Below are 6158 nucleotides of genomic sequence, written 5' to 3'. Positions count from 1 at the left end.
AGTAGTGCAAAGTAGGGGTCTAAGAGTAAACCTAGCAATTATAGACCTGTTAGTTTGACGTCAGTGGTGGGCAAATTAATGGAAAGAATACTTAGAGATAATATATATAAGCATCTGGATAAACAGGGTCTGATTATGAACAGTCAACATGGATTTGTGCCTAGAAGGTCATGTTTAACTAATCTTCTTGAATTTTTTGAAGATGTTACTCGGGAAATTGATGAGGGTAAAGCAGTGGATGTTGTGTATATGGACTTCAGTAAGGCCTTTGACAAGGTTCCTCATGGAAGGTTGGTTAAGAAGGTTCAATGGTTGGGTATTAATGGTGGAGTAGCAAGATGGATTCAACAGTGGCTGAATGGGAGATGCCAGAGAGTAATGGTGGATGGTTGTTTGTCAGGTTGGAGGCCAGTGACGAGTGGGGTGCCACAGGGATCTGTGTTGGGTCCACTGTTGTTTGTCATGTACATCAATGATCTGGATGATGGTGTGGTAAATTGGATTAGTAAGTATGCAGATGATACTAAGATAGGTGGGGTTGCGGGTAATGAAGTAGAGTTTCAAAGTCTACAGAGAGATTTATGCCAGTTGGAAGAGTGGGCTGAAAGATGGCAGATGGAGTTTAATGCTGATAAGTGTGCGGTGCTACATCTTGGCAGGACAAATCAAAATAGGACGTACATGGTAAATGGTAGGGAATTGAAGAATGTAGGTGAACAGAGGGATCTGGGAATAACTGTGCACAGTTCCCTGAAAGTGGAATCTCATGTAGATAGGGTGGTAAAGAAAGCTTTTAGTGTGCTGGCCTTTATAAATCAGAGCATTGAGTATAGAAGTTGGGATGTAATGTTAAAATTGTACAAGGCATTGGTGAGGCCAATTCTGGAGTATGGTTTACAATTTTGGGCGCCTAATTATAGGAAGGATGTCAACAAAATAGAGAGAGTACAAAGGAGATTTACTAGAATGTTGCCTGGGTTTCAGCAACTAAGTTACAGAGAAAGGTTGAACAAGTTAGGGCTTTATTCTTTGGAGCGCAGAAGGTTAAGGGGGGACTTGATAGAGGTTTTTAAAATGATGAGAGGGATAGACAGAGTTGACGTGGAAAAGCTTTTCCCACTGAGAGTAGGGAAGATTCAAACAAGGGGACATGACTTGAGAATTAAGGGACTGAAGTTGAGGGGTAACATGAGGGGGAACTTCTTTACTCAGAGAGTGGTAGCTGTGTGGAATGAGCTTCCAGTGAAGGTGGTGGAGGCAGGTTTGTTTTTATCATTTAAAAAATAAATTGGATAGTTATATGGATGGGAAGGAAATAGAGGGTTATGGTCTGAGCGCAGGTATATGGGACTAGGGGAGATTATGTGTTCGGCACGGACTAGAAGGGTCGAGATGGCCTGTTTCCGTGCTGTAATTGTTATATGGTTAAAGCTCCCAAGCCACCATTTGCAGTGTGGCGTCTTTCAACTTCAAGCCACACCCAAGCAACACCCAAGCCACCATTTGCAGTAAGTAGTGCCTTTCAACTTCAAGTCAAAGCAACCAAGCCACCATTTGCAGTAAGTAGTGCCTTTCAACTTCAAACCAAAGCTCCCAAGCCACCATTTGCAGTAAGTAGTGCCTTTCAACTTCAAGCCAAAGCTCCCAAGCCACCATTTGCAGTAAGTAGTGCCTTTCAACACCATGCCACCATTTGCAGTAAGTAGTGCCTTTCAATTTCAAGACACACCCAAGCCAAGCCAACCAAGGGGGGGAGGGGGGGGGCGGCTTTCTGGAGCGCTAGTATGAACCATTTTAGAACCAATAGTCATTTTTTTTGCAAGCTTTAGAACCAATATTCATTTTTTTGCAAGCTGTAGAACCAATAGACATTTTTTTGCAAGCATTTTAGAACCAATAGAACAATAGAGCTATAGAACCAATAGACAGCTTTTTGCAAGCTATAGAACCAATAGACATTTTTTTGCAAGCTTTAGAACCAATAGACATTTTTTTGCAGGCTTTAGAACCAATAGATACTTTTTTTGCAAGATCTAGAACCAATAGACACATTCTGCAAGCATTTTAGAACCACTAAGGGCACTTACATTTGAGTAGACATGTGTTCAGTGTTATTCACAGCTCAGAGAACGTGACCGTCTGCCTTCCTCAATCTTGAAGAGACTGTGTGGCAGACCACTTCCTGGTTTTATAGTCCCTTCCCCCTGCCGCCAGCGGGGGCAGCAGAGAGAATGGGGAATTTTGTAAAAACATTAATATCTCTGTCATTGTTAATCAACGGGAAAAATCCTCAGCACACATGCGGCGGAGGCGGGCTCTGAGCAAGGTGGTCAAAAATGACCGCCGTAGGTGGCGGTGTTCTCTCGGAAATCACAGCACAGATGGCCAAAACCGGTCAAGAACAGACTTTTAGTAATATATATAGAAGATAAATAGATAAAACGACTGGACAAGCTAGATGCAGGAAAAAAAATCCCAATGTTGGGGGAGTCCAGAACCAGGGGGGCACAGTCTAAGAATAAATGGGAGGTCATTTAAAACTGAGATGAGGAAAAACTTTTTCACCCAGAGAGTTATTAATTTATGGAATTCCCTGCCACAGAGGGCAGTGGAGGCCAATTCACTGGATGAATTTAACAGAGTTAGATAGAGCTCTAGGGGCTAGTGGAATCAAGGGATATGGGGAGAAGGCAGGCACGGGTTACTGGTTGTGGATGATCAGCCATGATCACAACGAATGGTGGTGCTGGCTCGAAGGGCCAAATGGCCTCCTCCTGCACCTATTTTCTATGTTTCTATGTTTCTTTGACTTATGGAGGATGCAAAAAGTGAGATAACATAAAACTATCGTATGGGTGATCTATGGGCGACACGGATTTGGTGGGTCGATGGGCATGTTTTCACGCTGTTTTGTATCTCTGTATTAGAAGATTAAAAGTAGTTTCTGTTCTTTCAGAGGAGAGAAATTAAATTGCTCTTGAGAACTTTGATAAAACAATAACAAGAAAAACATACTTGGCATAGAGAAATTACATGTTGGGAAGAGCAATTGCGATGCGCGGCAGGCATGAATGAATGACTTCACACGGATAGCGTTGGCTCAGGAGGCTTTGTCACTGTCATATTTGTTTCATTCTCTTGTTCACCGCATGCTATGGCGTACCACCCTGCCATCATTACTTCATTATCTTCAAGGATAGCTTCAGTGCAGCTTCTGATTCACAGCCCACATCAGTTCATTAATAACACCTGCTTCCCGCAAACACCATCAAGCCCATCAGCATTGTTTATTTGCACCTTCTACATAAAAGCTCTGTTTGAAAACAAACAGCTGGGCAAATACATTTTACACAATACACAATAGGAGCAGGAGTAGGCCATTCGGCCTTTCGGGGCCAGCACTGCCATTCAATGTGATCATGGCTGATCCCCAATCAGTACCCCGTTCCTGCCTTCTCCCCATATCTCCTGACTCTACTATCTTTAAGAGCCCTATCTATCTCTCTTTTGAAAGCATCCAGAGAACCGGCCTCCACCGCTCACTGAGGCAGAGAATTCCACAGACTCTTCCACATTTTGTTTTCTCTGCTCCATGAGAGGAATAGGTCGGGTCAACATGTCCCACCTACACTAGTCCCATCTGCACAAGGTGTTTCCTCCCACACCCCAATGATGTACAGATTTGTAGGGTAATCGACTTGCTATAATTGTAAATTGTCCCCAGTGTGTGTAGGATAGTATTAATAATAATAATAATAATAATAATAATAATAATAATATATTTTATTGTCATTGCACGTCAGTGCAACGAGATTTAGTATGCAGCTCCAACTAATGAAAAAGAAAAGTAAAATAAATAAATAAGCTGTGTGTCGTGACCATCCGAGGGAGACAGTCCAGGGGGGATGGGGGGCACTCAGCAGGGCCGGTTCAGAGCCGCTATAGCTCTGGGAATGAAGCTGTTTCTGAGTCTGGAGGTTCGGGCGTAGAAGGCTGGTAGCTGTGTCCCAATGATCCTCTGCGCTCTGTGGACGACGCGCTGAAGAGCTCTCCTTTCTGCCTCCGTGCAGCTGAGATACCACACAGAGATGCCATACGTTAATATGCTCTCTGTGGTGCAGCGGTAGAACGTTGTCAGCAGCTGTTGGGGCAGACCAGTCTTTTTTAATGTCCTTAGGAAGAACAGTCGTTGCTGTGCCTTCTTGGCCAGCGCAGCGGTGTTGGTGGACCATGTGAGGTCCTCTGAAATGTGAGTGCCCAGAAACTTAAAGCTGGACACTCTCTCCACACTTCCCCCGTAAATGGAGATTGGGGCATATTCTCCATTATGTGACCTCCTGAAGTCAATAATCAGCTCCTTGGACTTGGAGGTGTTTAATGACAAGTTGTTACGTGCGCACCAGTCCGCCAGGTTCTGCACCTCCGCTCTGTATTTTGTTTCATCACCGTTGGTAATCAGCCCCATCACTGTTGTGTCGTCTGCAAACTTCACAATGGTATTGGTGTCGAATGCAGGAACACAGTCGTGAGTGAAGAGGGAGTAGAGCATGGGGCTTAGTACACAGCCCTGTGGTGTGCCAGTGCTCAGGGTGATAGTGGAGGACAGGTGCGGGGATCGCTGGTCGGCGAGGACACGGTGAGTCAAAGGGCCTGTTTCCGTGCTGTATCTCTAAACTAAACTAAAATAAAAGTTAACATTCATTCTGTTAAGTAAACAGGAATGTCATGAGCACAGCAAGGCATTTTTTTTCATCTGGTCTCAGGATAATTGATGGTTTATATTGGAGTTGCTGCCAGACCCAACCATATAAAGAGCCAACCACAAATGATCTGATCCACAATGGTCTATGTTTTCTGTTTCGGTCTTCTCCATTGGAAGATGCATTTTATTCAATCATTTGTTATCAGTCGTATCCAGCTTCAGCTGCCAGCTACAGAAAGGATGGGGAAATGGTATTCCAAAACACATCAGAAATCACTGAAGCATAACGTAGTCCACAATACTCTTGTATGTCATTGTTATTGTGTTATGTTAGTGTTAACACCAGTCTAGAACACAAGGGCACAGCCTCAGATTTAAATAACGTTTCTTTAGGAAGGAAATGAGGAGACATTTATTTAGCCAGAGGGTGATGAATCCTCCTCATCTCCTTCCGAAAATAATCTCCCTCAGGTTCCTATAAAATCTTTCTCCCCTCACCTTAAACCTATGTTCTCTGGTCCTCGAATCTCTTGCCCAGAGAAGGGAAATCAAGGACCAGAGGAGATAGGTTTATGGTAAAGGGGAGAAAGATTTAATAGGAACCTGAGGGACATTCCTTTATGAAGGTGATGATGAGGAATTTCTTTAGCCAGAGGGTGGTGAATCTGTGGAATTATTTGCCTTGAAAGGCTGTGGGGATATCGATATTTCAATCGATATTTATAAGGCTGAGAGAGATCTTGATTAGTACGGGTGTCAGGGGTAATGGGGAGAAGGCAGGAAAATGGGGTTAGGAGGGAGAGATAGATCAGCCATGATTGAATGGTGAAGTAGACTTGATGGGCTGAATGGCCTAATTCTACTATCACTTATGGCCTTATGAGGGGTACTTTTTCACACCAAGGGTGCTGGGGTCAAGGAACGAGCAGCCGGGTGGTGGAGGTAGTTAAGGCAGGGACCATATGTTTAAGAAATATTTGGACAGGTTAGGACGGTTCAGTTGCCTGGTAACAGCTGGGAAGAAACTGTCCCTGAATCTGGAGATGTGCCTTTTCACACTTCTGTACCTCTTGCCCGATGGGAGAGGGGAGAGGGGAGAAGAGGGAGTGGCTGGGGTGACTGGTCCTTGATTATGCTGCTGGCCTTGCCGAGGCAGCGTGAGGTGTAGATGGAGTCAATGGAAGGGAGGTTGGTTTGTGTGATGGTCTCGGCTGCGTCCACAATTCTCAGTAATTTCTACACAAGACATTCCTCCCTCTGGTAATTGCAGGTGTTCATGTTCATTAGTGATAGGAGAAAAATTAGGCTATTCAGCCCATCAAGTCTACTCCGCTATTCAGTTATGGCTGACCTATCTCAGCCCCATTCCCCTTGCCTTCTTCCATAACTTTGACACCCGTACAAATCAAGAATCTGTCAATCTCCACCTTAAATACATCCATTGACTTGACCTCCA

Source organism: Leucoraja erinacea, unplaced genomic scaffold (genome assembly GCF_028641065.1).
Source record: "Leucoraja erinacea ecotype New England unplaced genomic scaffold, Leri_hhj_1 Leri_59S, whole genome shotgun sequence".
NCBI lineage: Eukaryota > Metazoa > Chordata > Chondrichthyes > Rajiformes > Rajidae > Leucoraja > Leucoraja erinaceus.
Note: the sequence above shows the minus strand (reverse complement) of the source record.